The sequence below is a fragment of the Leuresthes tenuis genome, unplaced genomic scaffold (genome assembly GCF_036924035.1).
Source record: "Leuresthes tenuis unplaced genomic scaffold, fLeuTen1.0.hap1 SCAF_23, whole genome shotgun sequence".
NCBI lineage: Eukaryota > Metazoa > Chordata > Actinopteri > Atheriniformes > Atherinopsidae > Leuresthes > Leuresthes tenuis.
The window spans coordinates 9,558,146-9,568,648 of NW_027325377.1; positions in this window are offsets into that span (position 1 = coordinate 9,558,146).

Consider the following 10,503-nt stretch of genomic DNA (forward strand, 5'->3'; position numbering starts at 1 on the left):
CCACAGAGGAAACAAAAATACACGTGACGACGAAGAGAGATGGTGGCGATGTTGGTGTCAACCGGAATTCAACAGCAGCTTCCACGAAATTCGACAATTTTTTTTATTAACGTACCCTTTTGCGAGACGGAGGAAAAAAATCTAGTTATGGAGCTGGGATCCGACAAGCCTGAAATCAACATTTCCCAGCAAATTAAGGTGAAAGGTAAATCTTACAAACGGAGTTTTTGTCGGAGCTGGTTCAACCGTAAGACGTGGCTGGCAGGTTGTAGAGTAGCCAATGCACTTCTCTGTTTCCCCTGTATCCTCTTCAGAAGTGACAAATGTGATTCGATTTGGACAAACACTGGACTGACTGAGTTAAAGCACCTCTCCGAACGGATCAAGGAGAATGATGGTTCCAAAGTTCACATGGAAAACTGCGTAAAGCCAGCTGTGTTCGGAAATAATAGCATAGCAACGCAGCTAGATGATGGGCACTGCATTGCTGTAAGAAGGCACAATAAAGAGGTAGATACAAAAAAAAACGTAATATTTTATTTAAGCTCATCGATTGTGTTAATGCTTATACTAGATTAGGCAGGGAAATATGTTGGGACACCCCACCAATATTTTTTTTCACCCTCCGCCACTTGGCAGAGACGTAATTTCAGGATAAAATGAAAATGTTTATTCCATACAAATTAAATCATCCGGGGCTGGAGCAGTTAATGGAAAGAAAACCCAAAAGAAGATACACCAAAAAGGAGAAAAGAAGGTTATAAGATTGTCTTTATTAGGACTACAATTAAAATAAGGTCTAAGCTTAAGATATATTTTTTAATGATTTGAATGTATTAAAATAGTCCTCATCTGCACGTTATCTTTTAACTTATCTGGACTGTTGCTTGTTATTATTCATTTTAATTATTTTATTTCTTTTGATTTATATATAATTTTTTTACATATTTTTTATGTTTTTTCTGCTCCCTGCTGCAGTGATTTTATTTTATGTAAAGCACTTTGAATTGTTTTGTACATGAAATGTGCTTTGCAAATAAATTTGACTTTGACTTTGAAATGTGATTGGTTAAATGCTTTAATATGAAAATACACGTCTGGAATCAGCGCAACCCAAGGAAAAGCTATGAAAGGAAGCGGACAGACTATTTGGGATTATTTAATAAGTATTCATGGACAAAATATAATTAACATCAGTCTGTGATTCAGATATTTTTTAGGCCAGCAGAGAAGGCCTTGCAGGCCCTGGTGGCGCACCACTGCTACAACAAGAAGGGACACCACTAGTGCTGAGCCTCCCCACAATCCAGCACTCTGCTCCTGAAAAAGAAAAACTAACGCAAAAGAATCAACACGAATATGTCATCTTATATATTCAAACATGCCAGTAGTTAAGTGCTTTGCTCCAGTTTACCTTCAGATCTATATCCTTCAACGCATGCAATATTTCTGTCTTTTCCCAGGATTTACTCCTATTGTCCCAAACATCCCATCTGTAGAGGATGTCATTCAGTCTGTCTGTTCTTGCTGCCTGGTGTCAGATGGAAAACGAGTTGAATGGCAAAGCTGATCTAAATAAATAATTTTAAAGATGTTTTAAGTAACTTGGAGGAAAGTATGCGGCTGTAGATGCTTTGACTGATGACCTGGGATGAATTCTTCTTTTCTGTAGAAGACATAATTATGCTATATTTATAATCAGTAATAATCAGTCTTCTGGCAGCGAGGCCCAGGCAGCTCCCTGACCGCTGGGATCTCCTCTCTCAAGCAGAGGGGGAGTTACTTTACCCTCAGCCAGAACTGTGGTGGCTGCAGAGGTCCAACTTCATTGCTAAGGGCTGTGGTGGCAACAATTCAAAGTGCTAGAGCATCTTCCACTAGAGGTTTATATGCCTATAAATGGCGGGCCTTTGAGCAGTGGTGTCAGGACAGGAACATTGTTCCTTTTTTCAGTGCGTTATTGTGGATGTTTTGACATTTCTCCAGGAGCTCCTGGACAAAGGTCTCTCCTTTTCTACAATTAAAGTCTACAATTCTGCCTGTCATGTTGGTTTTGATGGAGTGACGCCAGACGCTCATCCTCTGGCCATGCACGTATTGAAAGGGGTCCGTAGACTGAGACCTGTGATTAAATCAAACATTCCCTCGTGGGATTTGACCTTAGTGCTTGAGGCCCTTTGTGGTCCTCCAATTGAGCCAGTTGAATCTGCTGATATGAAATGCCTTCCATACAAAACCACTGTACTTCTTGCTCTGACCTCTGCAAAACGAGTTGGGGACCTTCATACACTCTCTGTGCATCTCCCTTTTGAAATTAATTAATTGGATTTCTTTGGATTATGATTACAATGAATTGAACTCCAATTGGCTTGAATTGGACTATATTATTTAAGTACCTTGAGATGATATTTGTTGTAATTTGGCGCTATATAAATAAAACTTAATTGAATTGAATCTACATTGAACTGGTTTTCCTTTTTTTGTTTTGTTTCTTGTATTCCAACTTAGGCTAAATGTGTTACCTGTTTAAATAACTTTTATATACATTAAACACCCCCGACAGGTGGAAATTGAATGCTGTTACATTGTGAAATTTGTTAAAAGTTACTGCACCTCACACCTGAGTTAGCTAAGGTCATGATTCATAGTTGTAATAATGTAAAAATGTATGTCTCTATAACTTACAATTGAGATGGAGAAAGTCAAGATTAAAAGTTGGTACAATGTGAAATTTTTAAGTTTAAGTTGCTGCTCATACTTGAATTACCAATAATCAGGATTTACAGTTGTTACAATTTAGAATTCTAAGTTACTTCCCCTTTTGGACCCATCTCTCCCACTGGTAATCTTAAACACTGAATTGGTCTCACTTCCCTATTTCACTGTATCCCCGTGTGCATGTGGTTTTTAAACTAGGTTTTCTAATAAGATTAACCATGCCTTCTGCGTTATGTAAATGAGCTTGTGTGTCTTGTGGTTAGTGTAACCACTGTGAATCATTTGCCTGGTGAGAATTCTCAGGGTGGCGTTGGCGCTTCACTTAATCCCCGTATGTAGATTCTTACTTGGTGATCACCACAATCAGCCAACGTTTTCTTTCGAATGTTTTACTGCGGATGCTGACTTGTGCTGCTAAAGGATTTAAAGGAAATAAATAAATCAATAATAAGTTTCATCAACTCACCCTTCACACTGGGCTGGTTATTGACAGAAAGTCACGTTTTCCTGTTCGATGTCAGTGGTTCTTTCACTTAATTCTACTTATTCTCAATGAGTGGGGTTTCGGCTGGATTTCAGTGCTGGAATGAGGTCATATATGTTAATTATTAAAACAGGTGACTTTTGAACAGTGCTGCGATGTCCGCAGAATCATGAGATGGGAGTCTATGGATTTCAGCTCTCACTTTCTTTCCTAAAAATTGTATCAGTATACTTTATACTTTCACTGTACTTTTTCTATTTTCAATATAAAACACCTGAATAAAACTTTCCTATCAGATGCCATGAACCTGACTGTTTTCAGTTGTCCTGACTGTTGTCCTGACTGTTTTCAGTTGTCCTGACTGTTTTCAGTTGTCCTGATTGTTTTCAGTTGTCCTATCGGTTTTCCTGAGAAGGAGAGACACCATCCTGTTTCTAATAATATACAGGAAATACCATTCCTAATGTGTTTGTTCGGAGGGCCATTTTCTCTGAGTGCATGTTTGTGGGCCATTTCCTGCCATCTTTACAAATTGACCCTGTAACACTGTCACAGTTACAAATTTAAAACTTCAATTTTTTATTCTAAAAAAAGGCCTGCAAATGCTTTTTTTTCTCAAGACCACATTTACATAGTTAATGGGTCCTATTGTTTTTTTTTATCACTGACAGCCCAGAGTGCGCTTTCACTCAGTGCAGCTCTTAAAAATGATGTGCAGTTCTTACAAACTATTTATCCCCTACTTCCAGACAAAAATAACAGTATGTTGGTTATTTAATACATGCTTAAAAAATCTGTTTTATAATATTTTGATGATGTTTAATGCATGTGTGTCTTCACGTTGATTACACGAATACTACACAGAAACAGTGTACAATAAAATTGTTACTCTATCTCCACTTCAATGAGTTTATTCGAGATTAGAATATGGATAAAAATATAAACTGTACTCTCGTAGCCTACTTATGTTAAAGCTGTGACTGTTTCTTTTTAAATAAAAGTTAAGCAGAGAAACATGGTGATATTTACGTTTGTTTGTTTTGTTTTACAATAAATAAAATCCAAGTTCTTCATGTCACATGCTTTTTCAATATTTGAGTAAACATATTGATGATTCATTTGCCAGCCTGTCAGAAATTGTATCCTCTCTCTTTATAGTTTGTATTACATCCTACCATCACCTCTTATCTCTCAATTGTCTGGCATAACATAGAGAAATAAATCTGTACCATAAGACCACTGAACATTACATTTAAACATTCTGTTTAAGATTAATAGATAGTTGTCTTTGATAATCCAAAGGAGGAAATGAGGTTAAAGAATCTGACCAGCACCTTCAGTTTAAGTTGATTTAAGAACTACAAATCACTAGCACCTGAGATCAGGAAGGATGTTCATGTTCAGCATCTTTTTCAAATCAAGCTTAAGAATAATATCAGCAGTGGTCTTAAGGTTGAATTCAGGTAAAATCTAAGAGCATAAAGTAGTTTTGTGGGTATGTAGTGTACAATTTATAAGGTCTTTATGCAGAACAAAAGCATGGAGCTTTAATTTCAGCTTAATCAAATCTTTTGTGGCGCATAAACTATCGTAGTACTATATACTAAAAAACGGGGCTGAGGCAGTCACCAAGATGCCATAAACGATTCGAGAAAAATTTGATCATCTTTATTATATTCAATCCTGAGTCCCCAGGAGATCAGTATGTTTCCTTTGCATGTTCACCTGTCCGTTCCACACTGTCTACTCATAAAATCGAACAATTGTTCATGTCTGAATCTTACCACAAAGCCACCTCCGTTGAGATTATTGTGTTTTGATTTCAAATGAAGGATGGATTGAGCAGAGTCTGAAGTCTGTATGGCTGAATAAACTTTTTTAGGAAACCCACTTCTTAAACTCGGTTCGGGTCCAATATTTTGGAATGTTGCGATATTAACATTATTTTATCAGGAATATGTGTGAACTGGCTTATTGAAGCTTTGAAGAGCAGAGTCTAATGTTATCCACTTTCACCTTTGACTTATCACACTAAACATGTTTGTACAGTGCAGCATTACGCTTCTAAAATACTTCTCTCTGGTGCCGCTTCAGAGTAATTCATCAGAAAGTTGGCTTATTTTCTGCAGTTCCTGGTTGGACAGGGAAAGGCTTTGTGGAAAGATAACTCTTGACTACATTTCAGTGTGCGCGCTGCAGTCTTTTGCTGCTGAGAAAATTTGTTCCACAGCTCGCCAGTAACAGCAAATGCAGGATATGACTTCTACATCTAACTATTTGTTACACAAATCTAATGTAAATGTTTAACTGGATATGAATGAGATTTCAAAATGAAAGATGGAATCAAACATTTGTAGTTCTCAGGGTGACAGCTGAGAACCTGACCCTGCTGAAGAAGTGAGCTACCATTATCTCCAGATAAGTTTTTTTTAAGTCTGTAGTTGCCAAATCACTTGGGTGTGCCCTGGTTTATCTCATGAGAACAGACATGGTGCCTCTGTGACTAAACTGCTATTTCATGCAGGTGATGGTAATCATTTTCCAGGTGTGGAAAAAATTCTGAAGTTTATTAAATGCCAACTTTAATTTAATCATCTTATCACAGAGAAACATCTGTCTCTTGACACTTCTGATCACTTCGTGGGTAACTCAGTGTTCAGCTATTGCATAAGTTTTGTTGCTTTAGGAACATTTTGGACCCGGTTTGAAAACTTTACTTTGACTGCAGTTTATTCCTTTGCATGATGTTAGGAGGTTTTTACATCTGTTTTTTTTTTTTACTTAAATAATTCTTATTATCAACTCTAAACAACCCAAGGAGATTGACTTCAGTGCTGTTGCACAACAGTCATCATCACCCATGAAAATTCCGCTGCTGCAGCACAATGAAAGAATAAGGTTGTTTTTTTTAAAAAACAAGCTTTTATTCTCTCTGGGCTAGTTAATAGATGACTCAGTAGCAGTAGCAGTTTCCTCAGATTTACACAGGAAACTGTCTGCAGTCCTGAAAACTTAGTTGCTTGTCTTTGGCTGTGTGTGATCACCTTGATTAATAATAAATTGCAGTGAAGATCACATTGAATACAGCTAATTAAATGTTGAGTAAGTTATAAGGATGAGTAACAAGGCTCCTGAAGGTCATCGGCTGCTGGTCAACTGAAGGTAGATCAATCTATTAGCAGCAAACTAACATAATGTTTATGCATTTAGCAGATGCTTTTATCCAAAGCGACTTACAAATGAAGATACAACAAGCTATATAAAAAAAGCTAACAATAAACTACATAGAAGGAACCCACGAGTCAGACTCTGTCAGATATGACAGAGTAGAGATAGAGTGCAGGCATATAGCTGCCACTTTGTCAGTAATAAATGAGGCAAAGGTGTCTGCTGTTAGATTGGTAGCAGGTGGTGGAGGATTAAGTAGAGTTTTGAAGATGGAAAAAAGTTTCCGGGTGTCAGTAGTACTATGAATCTTGTTAAAGTAGAAAGACTTTTTTGCATCAGTAACATTGGATGCGAATGACGCCTGGAGTTTAGCTAGATCTGCAGGATCTTTTGACTTGAGCTATTTCCTTTCGGCAGCTCTGAGATTGGTGCGCAACACTCGGAGGGTATCATTAAGCCAGGGGTGAGACTGGGAGGATCGAGCGGGTTTGGTGGATAGAGGACACAGACTATCCAGAGATGAGCTCAGTGTAGAGCAAAGGGACTCAGTGGCATCATTAACCTCAAGGGAGGAGAATTTGTTGGAGGTCAGAAGAGCGGAGGCAACAACAGAGGAGAAGCGGGTGGGCGACAGGAAGGAAACTATAGGGGTAGAAGCAGAGGGTCTTCTCGGGAGACTCACTCTGAACTGAATGAAATAGTGGTCAGAAAAGTGCAGAGGTGTGACAGATAGGGCCTCTGTGGCACAGTTTCTTGAGAAAACGAGATCTAGCACTTTGCCAGTGTTAGAAAAATTATATAGTTATACTATGAGAAAAGCTGCAAGAATATGAGTTGCTGTGATGTGGGGAGGCTTCCTCCTGTCTTTTGGTTCTCATAATACTATGTAGCAAGCAAAAATGTTTTGACTGTCTGAATTCGTCTTCCCATAACATTAAATGGCTAGTAATGTCTTTTCCCATAACATTGTGTGGCCAACAAGCATAAACAATATAAATAGCAATAGCACCATTTTGTTGGTCAGACAACTCTGAGCCAGCTTCCTGACAGGTTGTGCAGACTTGTCTCTTTCTTGCAAGAAATAAATGTTTTGTGTTAATCGTATCCAGCGACTCTGAGCCTAATTTTGAGAGAATTTTTCTGACATAATGGTCCTTCGAACCGGATCCTAAATTCCTTTCCACCTCCCAGGATCAGAGCTGAAACCGTGCACGGGGGAGTCCAGGACTCCTAACTGAAGTCCTCTCAGCAGAGTTTCTGATAGAGGCCGGCTGCCACTGGCTGGAGGAAAGGTGACAGGATCTATTTTTGAATCAGTGGACAGACTTGCTGGATTCTTCATTGTTGAACTTACCAGTGGATTTATGGTAAGGAACCCTTTGTGTTACTATTGTTGGCGAGAAATAGTGTGATTATTAGGGAAAAATTATGATTATTTAACTAACAATTGTTAGAAACTAGAGGCCTTTAACTAAATTGGGGCGTTGCTATTTTCCTAAAAATATTACTATTTCGAGTGCAACTTAGTAAGGAAGCCTTTTAACTGGTAACTGTGTAGAAGTTATGTTGGATTAACTCACAAATGAAGCAGTCAGAAAAGGTCAGCCTTTTAACTGGTAACTGTGTGTAGGTTGTGTTGGATTAACCCATAAAAGAAGCAGTCAGAAAAGGTCAGCCTTTTAACTGGTAACTGTGTATAAGATTAACCCATGAAAACATAATAGCAGTCAGAAAAGGTCAGCCTTTTAACTGGTAACTGTGTGTAGGTTGTGTTGGATTAACCCATAAAAGAAGCAGTCAGAAAAGGTCAGCTTTTTAACTGGTAACTGTGTATAGGATTAACCCATGAAAACATAATAGCAGTCAGAAAAGGTGAGTCAAAGGGAAGAAGCCTTTTAACTGGTAACTGTGTAGTGGTGTGGGATTAACCAATGACAACAAAAATGCAGTCAGAAAAGGTTAGTCCATAGTCTGTGTGAGAAGACTACAGGAATAAATAACTCTGCGCCGCTCGTTAGAAACGGAATCTTTCTTAAGAGAGTTTGCGATGGAAGATCGCAAGAATTAAATCCATCTATGTTTGTTTGTTCGTACTGTTAGCCCGATTTTTTCATTGGAAGCCCAAGAATAAGCTGGAGAAATCGTTTATTAAAAAAGTATTTATTAGTGGTAAAAGTAAAGTATATTGCAGCGCTGGAGTGCCAGAGCTCCCGCAGGAAATCTGTCAGGCCAAGCCCCGTTATCCGGAAACATGTCATGTTTATATTCAGCTTTATCTCACAGAAGTTGTATTCACACTTGTATAATTGGCCAGTTTTGAGTGGCATGATCAGGCCAGCTGCTGTCCTTGTTGTGTTCTTTGGATGTGATAAACAATGTGTGTGTATGTGTGAGTGCTGTTTTAGGCGTGGATCTACTGTACCAGACCTATCTGCCCTAATAGAGATGTTTTGTCTGACCCAGTTGTTTATGTCCTTCTAAGGTCTTGGACCATTTAAGGTCATCTGTTGTGCAGTATGAGCAGAGTGGAAAAGTACCAGCTAGGAACATAGGTTATTTAGTAAAATACAGAATATGAATTTATAATGTCTAAGAACAAAGCCAATTATAACAGTACGTCTGATTATTTGTTTGTTAAATGGCCTGATTGTTGAATCGTTCGTTTGTTAAAGGGGCTGGTTGTTGAATTGTTGGTTTGTTAAATTGTTTTGTTTCTTTGCTTCTTTGCTGCAGTGTTGTTTTATTTGCTATGTATGTATAAGAGTGAAACAGCTGCTGGTGTGTGTGATGTTGCTGATGGTGACAACAGAAGAGTTGAAGTTGAAGTGAACATTGGAGTCTGGTTGTTGCTTGTGACATAACGACAGAAGTAGTGTTTCATTCAGTAGTACTCACAATAACTCCACTGAAAATTGATTAGCTGCAAGAGGACAGTATGGGAAATACCTGTTTTAAAGCTAACCGGGAGTTAAGTGGGAGTGCTAAAATCATGTTTCAGAAAAAACCCCGATAATATTAAATACTTAGACAGATGAGAAAATAAGTTTGGGTTTGAGGGAGATTTGAACATGGTAACATTGCCCAATCCTAGAGAAGGGGAAGACAAAAAGTAATGTACAAAGGAAATCTAGTTAAAAAAACAAAAAAAAAAACACCAAGGTTTAAAGCTAGACATTTGTACAAGTTTGTGTATTAAGATTTAACAGCTCTCTTAAAGAGTTAAAGTTCGGAAGATCTCAGACAAACAAACAGGAAAAACTGTCTGAGCAAAAGATGTTTTACAACCTGAGATTTTCATAATTTCCATATCAAACCTGCCATTCTTAGGCAAAGTTCTAGAAAAAGTTGCACACCAACAGCTTTCTGACTTTTTCCTGTCTAACAGTACTTTTGATACTTTCCTCTCAAAGTCTTGATTTTATTTGTTTAACTGAGAGATGAAACAACAAGACCGAGAGTGGCGAGGGTCTTTGTGCCATATTCAGGGCCAATATACCCACTCACAAGATAAAACATTTAGTTTTTTCCTTAATTCGAGCATGTGCCATTTAAAATGGAGATAAAACGATGTTAAATACTTTGTATCACCACAGAATGATTTTATTGAGGATTTTACTGAATTTCTTTAAATTGTGTGCACTGCTGTTGACTGTTTAGTCATAACAGGGGACTTGAAGGTGCACATAGATGTAGCCCATAATAAGCAAGCTAAAGAACTCACTGCTTTCCTTGAAATGTTTGGTCTAATTCAGTGTGTGACTGAACCCCCCCTGCACATGATCAGTTTTGAAAATACTCTGTGTTCTAATGATGATGATTTGTTGAGCTCTTACACATTAAGTCTTTTGACCAATACCATTGCTCCTGTCAAGGTTAGAATGGTTAAAAAGTGGGCAAAGGGCGCTATGGAGAAATGAAGAGTCGGTCAGGGCACAGAAAAAGAAGTGCCAGAGAGCCGAACAAAAATGGTGCAAGTCAAAGCTCCAGGTTCATGATGAGATTTACAGAGAAAAGCTATGTGTGTTCAACCAGACTTTGCATAGAACAAGGGAGAGTTATTTTTCTGAAGTCATAAAAAAAAAAACTAAAAAAAAAAACTGCAGTAATAACTCTCATTTCCTGCTTGCTACAGT